The 20,243-nt window shown below is 46.7% G+C and overlaps 5 pseudogenes; all 5 read right to left on the bottom strand.

Annotated features, from left to right (window-relative positions):
- Positions 1–357: 357 nt before the first annotated feature.
- LOC149721992 (5S ribosomal RNA) lies at positions 358–476 on the bottom strand (annotated as a pseudogene).
- Positions 477–1,074: 598 nt separating this feature from the next.
- LOC149721991 (5S ribosomal RNA) lies at positions 1,075–1,193 on the bottom strand (annotated as a pseudogene).
- Positions 1,194–2,492: 1,299 nt separating this feature from the next.
- On the bottom strand, positions 2,493–2,611 carry LOC149721990 (5S ribosomal RNA; annotated as a pseudogene).
- Positions 2,612–2,734: 123 nt separating this feature from the next.
- Positions 2,735–2,853, bottom strand: LOC149721989 (5S ribosomal RNA; annotated as a pseudogene).
- Positions 2,854–2,990: 137 nt separating this feature from the next.
- LOC149721988 (5S ribosomal RNA) lies at positions 2,991–3,109 on the bottom strand (annotated as a pseudogene).
- Positions 3,110–20,243: the final 17,134 nt, after the last annotated feature.

Here is a 20,243-nt window from a genome sequence, read left to right as displayed (position 1 = left end):
AGACAAATTAACCTTCATCTTTTTAAAACAATAAAAACAAGAAAATATGTTTGCTTTTTTCATATCTATTGGAATTTAAAAGAGGAAAAAAAAAGTGAAAAAGCTAACGGCACGCAGTGTTCCTAAGTTGTCGCACTCCCAAGTAGTGACTGCGCTCGACGCTGCTTAACTTCAGTTATCGGACGAGAACCGGTGTATTCAGCGTGATATGGCCGTTGCCGAGAGTGCTAGTTAATAATTCGAATTTAAATTAAGTGAGACAAATTAATCTTCATCATTTTAAAACAATAACAAAATGAAAACATGTTTGCTTTTTTCATATCTATTAAAATTTAAAAGAGGAAAAAAAAGTGAAAAATCCAACGGCACGCAGTGTTCCTGAGTGGTCTCCCTCCCAAGTAGTGACTGCGCTCGACGCTGCTTAACTTCAGTTATCGGACGAGAACCGGTGTATTCAGCGTGATATGGCCGTTGCCGAGAGTGCTATTTAATAATTTTAATTTAATTAACTTTCATCTTTATAAAAAAATAACAAAAAGAAGATATCTGTGCTTTTTCAAATCGGGTGGAATTTAAAAGAGGAAACAAAAGTGAAAAACCAACGGCACGCAGTATTCCCAAGTACTGACTGCGCTCGACGCTGCTAACGTCGGCGATCGGACGAGAACCGGTGTTCTCAGCGTGAAATGGCCGTTGCCGAGAGTGCTAGTTAAAAATTCGAATTTAAATTAAGTGAGACAAATTAACCTTCATCTTTATAAAACAATAACAAAAAGAAGATATGTTTGCTTTTTTCATATCGGGTGGAATTTAAAAGAGGAAACAAAAGTGAAAAAGCCAACGGCACGCAGTATTCCCAAGTACTGACTGCGCTCGACGCTGCTAACGTCGGCGATCGGACGAGAACCGGTGTTCTCAGCGTGATATGGCCGTTGCCGAGAGTGCTAGTTAATAATTCGAATTTAAATTAAGTGAGACAAATTAACCTTCATCATTTTAAAACAATAACAAAATGAAAACATGTTTGCTTTTTTCATATCTATTAAAATTTAAAAGAGGAAAAAAAAGTGAAAAAGCCAACGGCACGCAGTGTTCCTAAGTGGTCTCCATCCCAAGTATTGACTGCGCTCCACGCTGCTTAACTTCAGTTATCGGACGAGAACCGGTGTATTCAGCGTGATATGGCCGTTGCCGAGAGTGCTAGTTAATAATTTTAGTTTAATTAACTTTCATCTTTATAAAACAATAACAAAAAGAAGATATCTGTGCTTTTTCAAATCGGGTGGAATTTAAAAGAGGAAACAAAAGTGAAAAACCAACGGCACGCAGTATTCCCAAGTACTGACTGCGCTCGACGCTGCTAACGTCGGCGATCGGACGAGAACCGGTGTTCTCAGCGTGATATGGCCGTTGCCGAGAGTGCTAGTTAAAAATTCGAATTTAAATTAAGTGAGACAAATTAACCTTCATCTTTATAAAACAATAAAAAAAAGAAGATATATTTGCTTTTTTCATATCGGGTGGAATTTAAAAGAGGAAACAAAAGTGAAAAAGCCAACGGCACGCAGTATTCCCAAGTACTGACTGCGCTCGACGCTGCTAACGTCGGCGATCGGACGAGAACCGGTGTTCTCAGCGTGATATGGCCGTTTCCGAGAGTGCTAGATAATAATTCGAATTTAAATTAAGTGAGACAAATTAACCTTCATCTTTTTAAAACAATAAAAACAAGAAAATATGTTTGCTTTTTTCATATCTATTGGAATTTAAAAGAGGAAAAAAAAAGTGAAAAAGCTAACGGCACGCAGTGTTCCTAAGTTGTCGCACTCCCAAGTAGTGACTGCGCTCGACGCTGCTTAACTTCAGTTATCGGACGAGAACCGGTGTATTCAGCGTGATATGGCCGTTGCCGAGAGTGCTAGTTAATAATTTGAACTTAATTAACCTTCATCTTTATAAAAAATAACAATAAGAAGATATGTTTGTTTTTTCATATCTGGTGGAATTTAAGAGGAAACAAAAGTGAAAAAGCCATCGGCATGCAGTGTTCCCAAGTACTGACTGCGCTCGACGCTGCTTAACTTCGGTTATCGGACGAGAACCGGTGTATTCAGCGTGATACGGCCGTTGCCGAGAGTGCTAGTTAATAATTTGAATTTAATTAACTTTCATCTTTATAAAACAATAACAAAAAGAAGATATGTTTGCTTCTTTCATATCGGGTGGAATTTAAAAGAGGAAACAAAAGTGAAAAACCAACGGAACCCAGTATTCCCAAGTACTGTATGCGCTCGACGCTGCTTAACTTCGGTGATCGGACGAAAACCGGTGTTTTCAGCGTGATATGGCCGTTGCCGAGAGTGCTTGTTAATAATTCGAATTTAAATTAAGTGAGACAAATTAACCTTCATCATTTTAAAACAATAACAAAAAAAACATGTTTGCTTTTTTCATATCTATTAAAATTTTTAAGAGGAAAAAAAAAGTGAAAAAATCAACGGCACGCAGTGTTCCTAAGTGGTCTCCCTCCCAAGTACTGACTACGCTCGACGCTGCTTAACTTCGGTTATCGGACGAGAACCGGTGTATTCAGCGTGATGTGGCCGTTGCCGAGAGTGCTAGTTAATAATTTGAATTTAATTAACTTTCATCTTTATAAAACAATAACAAAAAAGAAGATATGTTTGCTTTTTTCATATCTATTAAAATTTAAAAGAGGAAAAAAAAGTGAAAAAGCCAACGGCTCGCAGTGTTCCTAAGTGGTCTCCATCCCAAGTACTGACTGCGCTCGACGCTGCTTAACTTCGGTGATCGGACGAGAACCGCTTTTTTCAGCGTGATATGGTCGTTGCCGAGAGTGCTAGTTAATAATTCGAATTTAAATTAAGTGAGACAAATTAACCATCATCTTTTTAAAACAATAACAAAAAGAAAATAAGTTTGCTCTTTTCAAATCGATTGGAATTTAAAAGAGGAAAAAAAAGTGAAAAAGCCAACGGCACGCAGTGTACCTAAGTGGTCTCCCTCCCAAGTAGTGACTACGCTCGACGCTGCTTAACTTCGGTTTTCGGACGAACACCGGTGTATTCAGCGTGATATGGCCGTTGTCGAGAGTGCTAGTTAATAATTTGAATTTAATTAACTTTCATCTTTATAAAACAATAACAAAAAGAAGATATGTGTGCTTTTTTCAAATCGGGTGGAATTTAATAGAGGAAACAAAAGTGAAAAGCCAACGGCACGCAGTATTCCCAAGTACTGACTGCGCTCGACGCTGCTAACGTCGGCGATCGGACGAGAACCGGTGTTCTCAGCGTGATATGGCCGTTGCCGAGAGTGCTAGTTAAAAATTCGAATTTAAATTAAGTGAGACAAATTAACCTTCATCTTTATAACCTTGACTTTTTACGTCACATCTAAGACCTCACAACACCGCTCCCGGATGGGGTCGAACCACCAACCTATTGGTTAACAGCCGAACGCGCTAACCATTGCGCCACGGAAGCCCAAAAATTAAATGGTCGTCATTTATTGTGCAAAAACTTTGGCTTTCTACGTTACATTTCAGATCCCACAACACCGCTCCCGGGTGGGCTCGAACCACCAACCTATTGGTTAACAGCCGAACGCGCTAACCATTGCGCCAAGGAAGCCCAAAATTTAAATGCTCGTCAGGTATTGTGTAAAAACCTTGACTTTTTACGTCACATCTGAGACCTCACAACATCGCTCCCGGATGGGCTCGAACCACCAACCTATTGCTTAACAGCCGAACGCGCTAACCATTGCGCCACGGAAGCCCAAAAGCTAAATGCTCGTCAGGTATTGTGCAAAAATCTTGACTTTTTACGTCACATCTGAGACCTCACAACACCGCTCCCGGATGGGCTCGAACCACCAACCTAATGGTTAACCGCCGAACGCGCTAACCATTGCGCCACGGAAGCCCAAAAGTTAAATGCTCGTCAGGTATTGTGTAAAAACCTTGACTTTTTACGTCACATCTGAGACCTCACAACACCGCTCCCGGATGGGCTCGAACCACCAACCTATTGGTTAACAGCCGAACGCGCTAACCATTGAGCCACGGACCATTTAATTTTTGGGCTTCCGTGGCGCAATGGTTAGCGCGTTCGGCTGTTAACCAATAGGTTGGTGGTTCGACCCCATCCGGGAGCGGTGTTGTGAGGTCTCAGATGTGACGTAAAAAGTCAAGGTTTTTACATAATACCTGACGAGCATTTAACTTTTGGGCTTCCGTGGCGCAATGGTTAGCGCGTTCAGCTGCTATTCAAAAGACTGGTGGTTTGAGCTCTCCCGTTAGCGGTGTTGTGACGTCTCAAATGTAACATAAAATGTCAGAGTTTCTCCACAATACCTGTCGAACATTGAATTTTTGGGCTTCCGTGGCGCAATGGTTAGCGCGTTCGGCTGTTAACCAATAGGTTGGTGGTTCGAGCCCATCCGGGAGCGGTGTTGTGAGGTCTCAGATGTGACGTAAAAAGTCAAGGTTTTTACACAATACCTGACGAGCATTTAACTTTTGGGCTTCCGTGGCGCAATGTTTAGCGCGTTCGGCTGTTAACCAATAGGTAGGTGGTTCGAGCCCATCCGGGAGCGGTGTTGTGAGGTCTCAGATGTGACGTAAAAAGTCAAGGTTTTTACACAATACCTGAAGAGCATTAAACTTTTGGGCTTCCGTGGCGCAATGGTTAGCGCGTTCGGCTGTTAACCAATAGGTTGGTGGTTCGAGCCCATCCGGGAGCGGTGTTGTGAGGTCTCAGATGTGGCGTAAGAAGCCAAAGTTTTTCCACAACACCTGACAACCATTTAATTTCTGAGCTTCCGTGGCTCAATGGTTAGCGCGTTCGGCTGTTAACCAATAGGTTGGTGGTTCGAGCCCATCCGGGAGCGGTGTTGTGAGGTCTCAGATGTGACGTAAAAAGTCAAGGTTTTTACACAATACCTGACGAGCATTTAACTTTTGGGCTTCCGTGGCGCAATGGTTAGCGCGTTCGGCTGTTAACCAATAGGTTGGTTGTTCGAGCCCATCCGGGAGCGGTGTTGTGAGGTCTCAGATGTGACGTAAAAAGTCAAGTTTTTTGCACAATACCTGACGAGCATTTAGGTTTTGGGCTTCCGTGGCGCAATGGTTAGCGCGTTCGGCTGTTATGCAATAGGTTGGTGGTTCGAGCCCATCCGGGAGCGGTGTTGTGAGGTCTCAGATGTGACGTAAAAAGTCAAGGTTTTTACACAATACCTGACGAGCATTTAAATTTTGGGCTTCCTTGGCGCAATGGTTAGCGCGTTCGGCTGTTAACCAATAGGTTGGTGGTTCGAGCCCACCCGGGAGCGGTGTTGTGTGATCTCAAATGTAACGTAGAAAGCCAAAATTTTTCCACAATACCTGACGACCATTTAATTTTTGGGCTTCCGTGGCGCAATGGTTAGCACGTTCGGCTGTTAACCAATAGGTTGGTGGTTCGAGCCCATCCGGGAGCGGTGTTGTGAGGTCTCAGATGTGACGTAAAAAGTCAAGGTTTTCCACAATACCTGACAACCATTTAATTTCTGAGCTTCCGTGGCTCAATGGTTAGCGCGTTCGGCTGTTAACCAATAGGTTGGTGGTTCGAGCCCACCCGGGAGCGGTGTTGTGGGATCTGAAATGTAACGTAGAAAGCCAAAGTTTTTGCACAATAAATGACGACCATTTAATTTTTGGGCTTCCGTGGCGCAATGGTTAGCGCGTTCGGCTGTTAACCAATAGGTTGGTGGTTCGACCCCATCCGGGAGCGGTGTTGTGAGGTCTCAGATGTGACGTAAAAAGTCAAGGTTTTTACATAATACCTGACGAGCATTTAACTTTTGGGCTTCCGTGGCGCAATGGTTAGCGCGTTCAGCTGCTATTCAAAAGACTGGTGGTTTGAGCTCTCCCGTTAGCGGTGTTGTGACGTCTCAAATGTAACATAAAATGTCAGAGTTTTTCCACAATACCTGTCGAACACTGAATTTTTGGGCTTCCGTGGCGCAATGGTTAGCGCGTTCGGCTGTTAACCAATAGGTTGGTGGTTCGAGCCCATCCGGGAGCGGTGTTGTGAGGTCTCAGATGTGACGTAAAAAGTCAAGGTTTTTACACAATACCTGACGAGCATTAAACTTTTGGGCTTCCGTGGCGCAATGTTTAGCGCGTTCGGCTGTTAACCAATAGGTTGGTGGTTTGAGCCCATCCGGGAGCGGTGTTGTGAGGTCTCAGATGTGACGTAAAAAGTCAAGGTTTTTACACAATACCTGACGAGCATTAAACTTTTGGGCTTCCGTGGCGCAATGGTTAGCGCGTTCGGCTGTTAACCAATAGGTTGGTGGTTCGAGCCCATCCGGGAGCGGTGTTGTGAGGTCTCAGATGTGGCGTAAGAAGTCAAGGTTTTTACACAATACCTGACGAGTATTTAACTTCTGGGCTTCCGTGGCGCAATGGTTAGCGCGTTCGGCTGTTAACCAATAGGTTGGTGGTTCGAGCCCATCCGGGAGCGGTGTTGTGAGGTCTCAGATGTGACGTAAAAAGTCAAGGTTTTTACACAGTACCTGACGAGCATTTAATTTTTGGGATTCCGTGGCGCAATGGTTAGCGCGTTCAGCTGTTAATCGAAAGGTTGGTGGTTCGAGCCCACCCGGGAGAGGTGTTGTGGGTGTCTCAAATGTAACGTAGAAAGCCAAAGTTTTTCCACAACACCTGACAGCCATTTAATTTCTGAGCTTCCGTGGCTCAATGGTTAGCGCGTTCGGCTGTTAACCAATAGGTTGGTGGTTCGAGCCCATCCGGGAGCGGTGTTGTGAGGTCTCAGATGTGACGTAAAAAGTCAAGGTTTTTACACAATACCTGACGAGCATTTAACTTTTGGGCTTCCGTGGCGCAATGGTTAGCGCGTTCAGCTGCTATTCAAAAGACTGGTGGTTTGAGCTCTCCCGTTAGCGGTGTTGTGACGTCTCAAATGTAACATAAAATGTCAGAGTTTTTCCACAATACCTGTCGAACATTGAATTTTTGGGCTTCCGTGGCGCAATGGTTAGCGCGTTCGGCTGTTAACCAATAGGTTGGTGGTTCGAGCCCATCCGGGAGCGGTGTTGTGAGGTCTCAGATGTGACGTAAAAAGTCAAGGTTTTTACACAATACCTGACGAGCATTAAACTTTTGGGCTTCCGTGGCGCAATGTTTAGCGCGTTCGGCTGTTAACCAATAGGTTGGTGGTTCGAGCCCATCCGGGAGCGGTGTTGTGAGGTCTCAGATGTGACGTAAAAAGTCAAGGTTTTTACACAATACCTGACGAGCATTAAACTTTTGGGCTTCCGTGGCGCAATGGTTAGCGCGTTCGGCTGTTAACCAATAGGTTGGTGGTTCGAGCCCATCCGGGAGCGGTGTTGTGAGGTCTCAGATGTGGCGTAAGAAGTCAAGGTTTTTACACAATACCTGACGAGTATTTAACTTCTGGGCTTCCGTGGCGCAATGGTTAGCGCGTTCGGCTGTTAACCAATAGGTTGGTGGTTCGAGCCCATCCGGGAGCGGTGTTGTGAGGTCTCAGATGTGACGTAAAAAGTCAAGGTTTTTACACAGTACCTGACGAGCATTTAATTTTTGGGATTCCGTGGCGCAATGGTTAGCGCGTTCAGCTGTTAATCGAAAGGTTGGTGGTTCGAGCCCACCCGGGAGAGGTGTTGTGGGTGTCTCAAATGTAACGTAGAAAGCCAAAGTTTTTCCACAACACCTGACAACCATTTAATTTCTGAGCTTCCGTGGCTCAATGGTTAGCGCGTTCGGTTTTTAACCAATAGGTTGGTGGTTCGAGCCCATCCGGGAGCGGTGGTGTGAGGTCTCAGATGTGACGTAAAAAGTCAAGGTTTTTACACAATACCTGACGAGCATTTAACTTTTGGGCTTCCGTGGCGCAATGGTTAGCGCGTTCGGCTGTTAACCAATAGGTTGGTTGTTCGAGCCCATCCGGGAGCGGTGTTGTGAGGTCTCAGATGTGACGTAAAAAGTCAAGGTTTTTACACAATACCTGTCGAGCATTTAACTTTTGGGCGTCCGTGGCGCAATGGTTAGCGCGTTCGGCTGTTAATTAATAGGTTGGTGGTTCGAGCCCATCCGGGAGCGGTGTTGTGAGGTCTCAGATGTGACGTAAAAAGTCAAGGTTTTTACACAATACCTGACGAGCATTTAAATTTTGGGCTTCCTTGGCGCAATGGTTAGCGCGTTCGGCTGTTAACCAATAGCTTGGTGGTTCGAGCCCACCCGGGAGCGGTGTTGTGTGATCTCAAATGTAACGTAGAAAGCCAAAATTTTTCCACAATACCTGACGACCATTTAATTTTTGGGCTTCCGTGGCGCAATGGTTAGCACGTTCGGCTGTTAACCAATAGGTTGGTGGTTCGAGCCCATCCGGGAGCGGTGTTGTGAGGTCTCAGATGTGACGTAAAAAGTCAAGGTTTTCCACAATACCTGACAACCATTTAATTTCTGAGCTTCCGTGGCTCAATGGTTAGCGCGTTCGGCTGTTAACCAATAGGTTGGTGGTTCGAGCCCACCCGGGAGCGGTGTTGTGGGATCTGAAATGTAACGTAGAAAGCCAAAGTTTTTGCACAATAAATGACGACCATTTAATTTTTGGGCTTCCGTGGCGCAATGGTTAGCGCGTTCGGCTGTTAACCAATAGGTTGGTGGTTCGACCCCATCCGGGAGCGGTGTTGTGAGGTCTCAGATGTGACGTAAAAAGTCAAGGTTTTTACATAATACCTGACGAGCATTTAACTTTTGGGCTTCCGTGGCGCAATGGTTAGCGCGTTCAGCTGCTATTCAAAAGACTGGTGGTTTGAGCTCTCCCGTCAGCGGTGTTGTGACGTCTCAAATGTAACATAAAATGTCAGAGTTTTTCCACAATACCTGTCGAACATTGAATTTTTGGGCTTCCGTGGCGCAATGGTTAGCGCGTTCGGCTGTTAACCAATAGGTTGGTGGTTCGAGCCCATCCGGGAGCGGTGTTGTGAGGTCTCAGATGTGACGTAAAAAGTCAAGGTTTTTACACAATACCTGACGAGCATTAAACTTTTGGGCTTCCGTGGCGCAATGTTTAGCGCGTTCGGCTGTTAACCAATAGGTTGGTGGTTCGAGCCCATCCGGGAGCGGTGTTGTGTGGTCTCAGATGTGACGTAAAAAGTCAAGGTTTTTACACAATACCTGACGAGCATTAAACTTTTGGGCTTCCGTGGCGCAATGGTTAGCGCGTTCGGCTGTTAACCAATAGGTTGGTGGTTCGAGCCCATCCGGGAGCGGTGTTGTGAGGTCTCAGATGTGGCGTAAGAAGTCAAGGTTTTTACACAATACCTGACGAGTATTTAACTTCTGGGCTTCCGTGGCGCAATGGTTAGCGCGTTCGGCTGTTAACCAATAGGTTGGTGGTTCGAGCCCATCCGGGAGCGGTGTTGTGAGGTCTCAGATGTGACGTAAAAAGTCAAGGTTTTTACACAGTACCTGACGAGCATTTAATTTTTGGGATTCCGTGGCGCAATGGTTAGCGCGTTCAGCTGTTAATCGAAAGGTTGGTGGTTCGAGCCCACCCGGGAGAGGTGTTGTGGGTGTCTCAAATGTAACGTAGAAAGCCAAAGTTTTTCCACAACACCTGACAACCATTTAATTTCTGAGCTTCCGTGGCTCAATGGTTAGCGCGTTCGGCTGTTAACCAATAGGTTGGTGGTTCGAGCCCATCCGGGAGCGGTGTTGTGAGGTCTCAGATGTGACGTAAAAAGTCAAGGTTTTTACACAATACCTGACGAGCATTTAACTTTTGGGCTTCCGTGGCGCAATGGTTAGCGCGTTCGGCTGTTAACCAATAGGTTGGTTGTTCGAGCCCATCCGGGAGCGGTGTTGTGAGGTCTCAGATGTGACGTAAAAAGTCAAGGTTTTTACACAATACCTGTCGAGCATTTAACTTTTGGGCGTCCGTGGCGCAATGGTTAGCGCGTTCGGCTGTTAATTAATAGGTTGGTGGTTCGAGCCCATCCGGGAGCGGTGTTGTGAGGTCTCAGATGTGACGTAAAAAGTCAAGTTTTTTGCACAATACCTGACGAGCATTTAGGTTTTGGGCGTCCGTGGCGCAATGGTTAGCGCGTTCGGCTGTTATGCAATAGGTTGGTGGTTCGAGCCCATCCGGGAGCGGTGTTGTGAGGTCTCAGATGTGACGTAAAAAGTCAAGGTTTTTACACAATACCTGACGAGCATTTAAATTTTGGGCTTCCTTGGCGCAATGGTTAGCGCGTTCGGCTGTTAACCAATAGGTTGGTGGTTCGAGCTCACCCGGGAGCGGTGTTGTGTGATCTCAAATGTAACGTAGAAAGCCAAAATTTTTCCACAATACCTGACGACCATTTAATTTTTGGGCTTCCGTGGCGCAATGGTTAGCACGTTCGGCTGTTAACCAATAGGTTGGTGGTTCGAGCCCATCCGGGAGCGGTGTTGTGAGGTCTCAGATGTGACGTAAAAAGTCAAGGTTTTCCACAATACCTGACAACCATTTAATTTCTGAGCTTCCGTGGCTCAATGGTTAGCGCGTTCGACTGTTAACCAATAGGTTGGTGGTTCGAGCCCACCCGGGAGCGGTGTTGTGGGATCTGAAATGTAACGTAGAAAGCCAAAGTTTTTGCACAATAAATGACGACCATTTAATTTTTGGGCTTCCGTGGCGCAATGGTTAGCGCGTTCGGCTGTTAACCAATAGGTTGGTGGTTCGACCCCATCCGGGAGCGGTGTTGTGAGGTCTCAGATGTGACGTAAAAAGTCAAGGTTTTTACATAATACCTGACGAGCATTTAACTTTTGGGCTTCCGTGGCGCAATGGTTAGCGCGTTCAGCTGCTATTCAAAAGACTGGTGGTTTGAGCTCTCCCGGGAGCGGTGTTGTGACGTCTCAAATGTAACATAAAATGTCAGAGTTTTTCCACAATACCTGTCGAACATTGAATTTTTGGGCTTCCGTGGCGCAATGGTTAGCGCGTTCAGCTGTTAATCGAAAGGTTGGTGGTTCGAGCCCACCCGGGAGAGGTGTTGTGGGTGTCTCAAATGTAACGTAGAAAGCCAAAGTTTTTCCACAACACCTGACAACCATTTAATTTCTGAGCTTCCGTGGCTCAATGGTTAGCGCGTTCGGCTGTTAACCAATAGGTTGGTGGTTCGAGCCCATCCGGGAGCGGTGTTGTGAGGTCTCAGATGTGACGTAAAAAGGCAAGGTTTTTACACAATACCTGACGAGCATTTAACTTTTGGGCTTCCGTGGCGCAATGGTTAGCGCGTTCGGCTGTTAACCAATAGGTTGGTTGTTCGAGCCCATCCGGGAGCGGTGTTGTGAGGTCTCAAACGTAACGTAGAAAGCCAATGTTTTTCCACAATACCTGACGACCATTTAATTTTTGGGCTTCCGTGGCGCAATGATTAGCGCGTTCAGCTGTTAATCGAAAGGTTGAAGGTTCGATTCCACCCGAGAGAGGTGTTGTGGGGTCTCAGATGTAGCGTAAAAAGTCAAAACCTTTCCGCAATACGTGAAAACCATTTAATTTCTGAGCTTCCGTGGCTCAATGGTTAGCGCGTTCGGCTGTTAACCAATAGGTTGGTGGTTCGAGCCCATCCGGGAGCGGTGTTGTGACGTCGCAGATGTGACGTAAAAAGTCCAGGTTTTTCCCCAAACCCGGACGACCATTTAATTTTGGGGCTTCCGTGGCGCAATCGTTAGCGCGTTCGGCTGTTAACAGAAAGGTTGGTGGTTCGAGCACACCCGGGAGCGGTGCTATGAGGTCTCAGATGTTACGTAAAAAGTCCAGGTTTTTCCACAATACCGGACGACCATTTAATTTTTGGGCTTCCGTGGCGCAATGGTTAGCGCGTTCAGCTGCTATTCAAAAGACTGGTGGTTTGAGCCCTTCCGGGAGCGGTGTTGTGACGTCTCAGATGTAACATAAAATGTCAGAGTTTTTCCACAATACCTGACGAATATTGAACTTTCGGGCTTCCGTGGCGCAATGGTTAGCGCGTTCGGCTGTTAACCAATAGGTTGGTGGTTCGAGCCCATCCGGGAGCGGTGTTGTGAGGTCTCAGAAGTGACCTAAAAAGTCAAGGTTTTTACACAATACCTGACGAGCATTTAATTTTTGGGCTTCCGTGGCGCAATGGTTAGCGCGTTCAGCAGTAAACAAATAGGTTAGTGGTTCGAGCCCACCCGGGAGCGGCGTTGTGGGATCTCAAACGTAACGTAGAAAGCCAAAGTTTTTCCACAATACCTGACGACCATTTAATTTTTGGGCTTCCGTGGCGCAATGGTTAACGCGTTCGGGTGTTAACAAATAGGTTGGTGGTTCGAGCCTGCCCGGGAGCTGTGTTGTGGGATCTCAAATGTAACGTAGAAAGCCAAAGTTTTTCCACAATACGTGACAACCATTTAATTTCTGAGCTTCCGTGGCTGAATGGTGAGCGTTCAGCTTTTAACCAATAGGGTGGTGGTTCGAGCCCACCCGGGAGCGGTGTTGTGGGATCTCAAATGTAACGTAGAAAGACAAAGTTTTTCCACAATACCTGACGACCATTTATTTTTTGGGCTTCCTTGGCGCCATGGTTAGCGCGTTCGGCTGTTAACCGAAAGGTTGGTGGTTCGAGCCCAACCGAGAGAGGTGTTGTAGGGTCTCAGATGTAACGTAATAAGTCATAACTTATCCACAACACCTGACAACCATTTAATCTCTGAGCTTCCGTGGCTCAATGGTTAGCGCGTTCGGCTGTTAACCAATAGGTTGGTGGTTCGAGCCCACCCGGGAGCGGCGTTGTGGGATCTCAAACGTAACGTAGAAAGCCAAAGTTTTTCCACAATACCTCACGACCATTTAATTTTTGGGCTTCCGTGGCGCAATGGTTAACGCGTTCGGCTGTTAACCAATAGGTTGGTGGTTCGAGCCCACCCGGGAGCGGTGTTGTGGGATCTCAAATGTAACGTAGAAAGCCAAAGTTTTTCCACAATACGTGACGACCATTTAATTTCTGAGCTTCCGTGGCTCAATGGTTAGCGCGTTCGGCTGTTAACCAATAGGTTGGTGGTTCGAGCCCATCCGGGAGCGGTGTTGTGAGGTCTCAGAAGTGACGTAAAAAGTCAAGGTTTTTCCACAATACCTGACGAACATTTAATTTTTGGGCTTCCATGGCGCAATGGTTAGCGCGTTCGGCTGTTAACCAAAAGGTTGGTGGTTCGAGCCCAACCGGGAGAGGTGTTGTGGGGTCTCAGATGTAGCGTAAAAAGTCAAAACTTTTCCACAATACGTGACAACCATTTAATTTCTGAGCTTCCGTGGCTGAATGGTTAGCGCGTTCAGCTTTTAACCAATAGGGTGGTGGTTCGAGCCCACCCGGGATCGGTGTTGTGGGATCTCAAATGTAACGTAGAAAGACAAAGTTTTTCCACAATACCTGACGACCATTTATTTTTTGGGCTTCCTTGGCGCAATGGTTAGCGCGTTCGGCTGTTAACCGAAAGGTTGGTGGTTCGAGCCCAACCGTGAGAGGTGTTGTAGGGTCTCAGATGTAACGTAATAAGTCATAACTTATCCACAATACCTGACAACAATTTAATCTCTGAGCTTCCGTGGCTCAATGGTTAGCGCGTTCGGCTGTTAACCAATAGGTTGGTGGTTCGAGCCCATCCGGGAGCGGTGATGTGAGGTCTCAGATGTAACGTAAAATGTCAGAGTTTTTCCACAATACCTGACGAACATTTAATTTTTGGGCTTCCGTGGCGCAATGGTTAGCGCGTTCGGCTGTTAACCAATAGGTTGGTTGTTCGAGCCCATCCGGGAGCGGTGTTGTGAGGTCTCAGATGTGACGTAAAAAGTCAAGGTTTTTACACAATACCTGACGAGCATTTAACTTTTGGGCTTCCGTGGCGCAATGGTTAGCGCGTTCGGCTGTTAACCAATAGGTTGGTTGTTCGAGCCCATCCGGGAGCGGTGTTGTGAGGTCTCAGATGTGACGCAAAAAGTCAAGGTTTTTACACAATACCTGACGAGCATTTAATTTTTGGGCTTCCGTGGCTCAATGGTTAGCGCGTTCGGCTCTTAACCTAAAGGTTGGTGGTTCGTGCCCATCCGGGAGCGGTGTTGTGGCGTCTCAGATGTAACGTAAAATGTCAGAGTTTTTCCACAATACCTGACGAACATTTAACTTTTGGGCTTCCGTGGCGCAATGGTTAGCGCGTTCGGCTGTTAACCAATAGGTTGGTGGTTCGAGCCCATCCGGGAGCGGTGTTGTGAGGTCTCAGATGTGGCGTAAGAAGTCAAGGTTTTTACACAATACCTGACGAGTATTTAACTTCTGGGCTTCCGTGGCGCGTTCAACTGGAAATCGAAAGGCTGGTGGTTCAAGCCCACCCGGAAGAGGTGTTGTGGGGTCTCAGATGTAGCGTAAAAAGTCAAAACTTATCCACAATACGTGACAACCATTTAATTTCTGAGATTCCGTGGCTCAATGGTTAGCGCGTTCGGCTGTTAACCAATAGGTTGGTGGTTCGAGCCCACCCGGGAGCGGTGGTGTGGGATCTCAAATGTAACGTAGAAAGCCAAAGTTTTGCCACAATACCTGACGACCATTAAATTTTTGGGCTTCCTTGGCGCAATTGTTAGTGCGTTCGGCTGTTAACCGAAAGGTTGGTGGTTTGGAACCACCAACCTATTGGTTAACAGCCAAACGCGCTAACCATTGAGCCACGGAAGCTCAGAAATTAAATGGTTGTCACGTATTGTGGATAAGTTTTGACTTTTTACGCTACATCTGAGACCCCACAACACCTCTTCCGGGTGCGCTTGAACCACCAGCCTTTCGATTAACAGTTGAACGCGCTAATAATTGCGCCAAGGAAGCCCAAAAATTAAATGTTCGTCAGGTATTGTGGAAAAACTCTGACATTTTACGTTACATCTGAGACGTCACAACACCGCTCCCGGATGGGCTCGAACCACACACCTATTGGTTAACAGCCGAACGCGCTAACCTTTGAGCCACGGAAGCTCAGAAATTAAATGGTTGTCAGGTATTGTAGATAAGTTAAGACTTTTTACGTTACATCTGAGACCCTACAACACCTCTCCCGGGTGGGCTCGAACCTTCAACCTTTCGATTAACAGCTGAACGCGCTAATCATTGCGCCACGGAAGCCCAAAAATTAAATGTTCGTCAGGTATTGTGGAAAAACTCTGACATTTTACGTTACATCTGAGACCTCACAACACTGCTCCCGGATGGGCTCGAACCACCTACTTATTGGTTAACAGCCGAACGCGCTAACCATTGCGCCACGGAATCCCAAAATTTAAATGGTCGTCAGGTGTTGTGGAAAAAACCTTGACTTTTTACATCACATCTGAGACGTCACAACACCGCTCCCGGATGGGCTCGAACCACACACCTATTGGTTAACAGCCGAACGCGCTAACCTTTGAGCCACGGAAGCTCACAAATTAAATGGTTGTCAGGTATTGTAGATAAGTTATGACTTTTTACGTTACATCTGAGACCCTACAACACCTCTTCCGGTTGGGCACGAACCACCAACCTTTCGGTTAACAGCCGAACGCACTAATCATTGAGCCACGGAAGCCCAGAAATAAAATGGTTGTCACGTATTGTGGAAAAGTTTTGACTTTTTACGCTACATCTGAGACCCCACAACACCTCTCCCGGGTGGGCTCGTACCACCAACCTTTCGATTAACAGCTGAACGCGCTAACCATTGCGCCACGGAAGCCCAAAAATTCAATGTTCGACAGGTATTGTGGAAAAACTCTGACATTTTATGTTACATTTGAGACGTCACAACACCGCTCCCATGAGAGCTCAAACCACCAGTCTTTTGAATAGCAGCTGAACGCGCTAACCATTGCGCCACGGAAGCCCAAAAATTAAATGGTCGTCAGGTATTTTGGAAAAACCTTGACTTTTAACGTCACATCTGAGACGTCACAATACCGCTCCCGGATGGGCTCGAACCACCAACCTATTGGTTAACAGCCGAACGCGCTAACCTTTGAGCCACGGAAGCTCACAAATTAAATGGTTGTCAGGTATTGTAGATAAGTTATGACTTTTTACGTTACATCTGAGACCCTACAACACCTCTTCCGGTTGGGCACGAACCACCAACCTTTCGGTTAACAGCCGAACGCACTAACAATTGCGCCAAGGAAGCCCAAAAATTTAATGGTCGTCAGGTATTGTGGCAAAACTTTGGCTTTCTACGTTACATTTGAGATCCCACACCACCGCTCCCGGGTGGGCTCGAACCACCAACCTATTGGTTAACAGCCGAACGCGCTAACCATTGAGCCACGGAATCTCAGAAATTAAATGGTTGTCACGTATTGTGGATAAGTTTTGACTTTTTACGCTACATCTGAGACCCCACAACACCTCTTCCGGGTGGGCTTGAACCACCAGCCTTTCGATTTCCAGTTGAACGCGCTAATAATTGCGCCAAGGAAGCCCAAAAGTTAAATGTTCGTCAGGTATTGTGGAAAAACTCTGACATTTTACGTTACATCTGAGACGCCACAACACCGCTCCCGGATGGGCACGAACCACCAACCTTTAGGTTAAGAGCCGAACGCGCTAACCATTGAGCCACGGAAGCCCAAAAATTAAATGCTCGTCAGGTATTGTGTAAAAACCTTGACTTTTTGCGTCACATCTGAGACCTCACAACACCGCTCCCGGATGGGCTCGAACAACCAACCTATTGGTTAACAGCCGAACGCGCTAACCATTGCGCCACGGAAGCCCAAAAGTTAAATGCTCGTCAGGTATTGTGTAAAAACCTTGACTTTTTACGTCACATCTGAGACCTCACAACACCGCTCCCGGATGGGCTCGAACAACCAACCTATTGGTTAACAGCCGAACGCGCTAACCATTGCGCCACGGAAGCCCAAAAATTAAATGTTCGTCAGGTATTGTGGAAAAACTCTGACATTTTACGTTACATCTGAGACCTCACATCACCGCTCCCGGATGGGCTCGAACCACCAACCTATTGGTTAACAGCCGAACGCGCTAACCATTGAGCCACGGAAGCTCAGAGATTAAATTGTTGTCAGGTATTGTGGATAAGTTATGACTTATTACGTTACATCTGAGACCCTACAACACCTCTCACGGTTGGGCTCGAACCACCAACCTTTCGGTTAACAGCCGAACGCGCTAACCATTGCGCCAAGGAAGCCCAAAAAATAAATGGTCGTCAGGTATTGTGGAAAAACTTTGTCTTTCTACGTTACATTTGAGATCCCACAACACCGATCCCGGGTGGGCTCGAACCACCACCCTATTGGTTAAAAGCTGAACGCGCTAACCATTCAGCCACGGAAGCTCAGAAATTAAATGGTTGTCACGTATTGTGGAAAAGTTTTGACTTTTTACGCTACATCTGAGACCCCACAACACCTCTCCCGGTTGGGCTCGAACCACCAACCTTTTGGTTAACAGCCGAACGCGCTAACCATTGCGCCATGGAAGCCCAAAAATTAAATGTTCGTCAGGTATTGTGGAAAAACCTTGACTTTTTACGTCACTTCTGAGACCTCACAACACCGCTCCCGGATGGGCTCGAACCACCAACCTATTGGTTAACAGCCGAACGCGCTAACCATTGAGCCACGGAAGCTCAGAAATTAAATGGTCGTCACGTATTGTGGAAAAACTTTGGCTTTCTACGTTACATTTGAGATCCCACAACACCGCTCCCGGGTGGGCTCGAACCACCAACCTATTGGTTAACAGCCGAACGCGTTAACCATTGCGCCACGGAAGCCCAAAAATTAAATGGTCGTGAGGTATTGTGGAAAAACTTTGGCTTTCTACGTTACGTTTGAGATCCCACAACGCCGCTCCCGGGTGGGCTCGAACCACCAACCTATTGGTTAACAGCCGAACGCGCTAACCATTGAGCCACGGAAGCTCAGAGATTAAATGGTTGTCAGGTGTTGTGGATAAGTTATGACTTATTACGTTACATCTGAGACCCTACAACACCTCTCTCGGTTGGGCTCGAACCACCAACCTTTCGGTTAACAGCCGAACGCGCTAACCATGGCGCCAAGGAAGCCCAAAAAATAAATGGTCGTCAGGTATTGTGGAAAAACTTTGTCTTTCTACGTTACATTTGAGATCCCACAACACCGCTCCCGGGTGGGCTCGAACCACCACCCTATTGGTTAAAAGCTGAACGCTCACCATTCAGCCACGGAAGCTCAGAAATTAAATGGTTGTCACGTATTGTGGAAAAACTTTGGCTTTCTACGTTACATTTGAGATCCCACAACACAGCTCCCGGGCAGGCTCGAACCACCAACCTATTTGTTAACACCCGAACGCGTTAACCATTGCGCCACGGAAGCCCAAAAATTAAATGGTCGTCAGGTATTGTGGAAAAACTTTGGCTTTCTACGTTACGTTTGAGATCCCACAACGCCGCTCCCGGGTGGGCTCGAACCACTAACCTATTTGTTTACTGCTGAACGCGCTAACCATTGCGCCACGGAAGCCCAAAAATTAAATGCTCGTCAGGTATTGTGTAAAAACCTTGACTTTTTAGGTCACTTCTGAGACCTCACAACACCGCTCCCGGATGGGCTCGAACCACCAACCTATTGGTTAACAGCCGAACGCGCTAACCATTGCGCCACGGAAGCCCGAAAGTTCAATATTCGTCAGGTATTGTGGAAAAACTCTGACATTTTATGTTACATCTGAGACGTCACAACACCGCTCCCGGAAGGGCTCAAACCACCAGTCTTTTGAATAGCAGCTGAACGCGCTAACCATTGCGCCACGGAAGCCCAAAAATTAAATGGTCGTCCGGTATTGTGGAAAAACCTGGACTTTTTACGTAACATCTGAGACCTCATAGCACCGCTCCCGGGTGTGCTCGAACCACCAACCTTTCTGTTAACAGCCGAACGCGCTAACGATTGCGCCACGGAAGCCCCAAAATTAAATGGTCGTCCGGGTTTGGGGAAAAACCTGGACTTTTTACGTCACATCTGCGACGTCACAACACCGCTCCCGGATGGGCTCGAACCACCAACCTATTGGTTAACAGCCGAACGCGCTAACCATTGAGCCACGGAAGCTCAGAAATTAAATGGTTTTCACGTATTGCGGAAAGGTTTTGACTTTTTACGCTACATCTGAGACCCCACAACACCTCTCTCGGGTGGAATCGAACCTTCAACCTTTCGATTAACAGCTGAACGCGCTAATCATTGCGCCACGGAAGCCCAAAAATTAAATGGTCGTCAGGTATTGTGGAAAAACATTGGCTTTCTACGTTACGTTTGAGACCTCACAACACCGCTCCCGGATGGGCTCGAACAACCAACCTATTGGTTAACAGCCGAACGCGCTAACCATTGCGCCACGGAAGCCCAAAAGTTAAATGCTCGTCAGGTATTGTGTAAAAACCTTGCCTTTTTACGTCACATCTGAGACCTCACAACACCGCTCCCGGATGGGCTCGAACCACCAACCTATTGGTTAACAGCCGAACGCGCTAACCATTGAGCCACGGAAGCTCAGAAATTAAATGGTTGTCAGGTGTTGTGGAAAAACTTTGGCTTTCTACGTTACATTTGAGACACCCACAACACCTCTCCCGGGTGGGCTCGAACCACCAACCTTTCGATTAACAGCTGAACGCGCTAACCATTGCGCCACGGAAGCCCAAAAATTCAATGTTCGACAGGTATTGTGGAAAAACTCTGACATTTTATGTTACATTTGAGACGTCACAACACCGCTCCCGGGAGAGCTCAAACCACCAGTCTTTTGAATAGCAGCTGAACGCGCTAACCATTGCGCCACGGAAGCCCAAAAGTTAAATGCTCGTCAGGTATTATGTAAAAACCTTGACTTTTTACGTCACATCTGAGACCTCACAACACCGCTCCCGGATGGGGTCGAACCACCAACCTATTGGTTAACAGCCGAACGCGCTAACCATTGCGCCACGGAAGCCCAAAAATTAAATGGTCGTCATTTATTGTGCAAAAACTTTGGCTTTCTACGTTACATTTCAGATCCCACAACACCGCTCCCGGGTGGGCTCGAACCACCAACCTATTGGTTAACAGTCGAACGCGCTAACCATTGAGCCACGGAAGCTCAGAAATTAAATG

Source organism: Phalangium opilio, unplaced genomic scaffold, assembly GCF_054372755.1.
Source record: "Phalangium opilio isolate 3A_F unplaced genomic scaffold, DU_Popi_V2 ptg000002l_1, whole genome shotgun sequence".
Classification (NCBI taxonomy): Eukaryota; Metazoa; Arthropoda; class Arachnida; order Opiliones; family Phalangiidae; genus Phalangium; species Phalangium opilio.
Note: the sequence above shows the minus strand (reverse complement) of the source record. Positions and strands in the feature narration are given on the sequence as shown.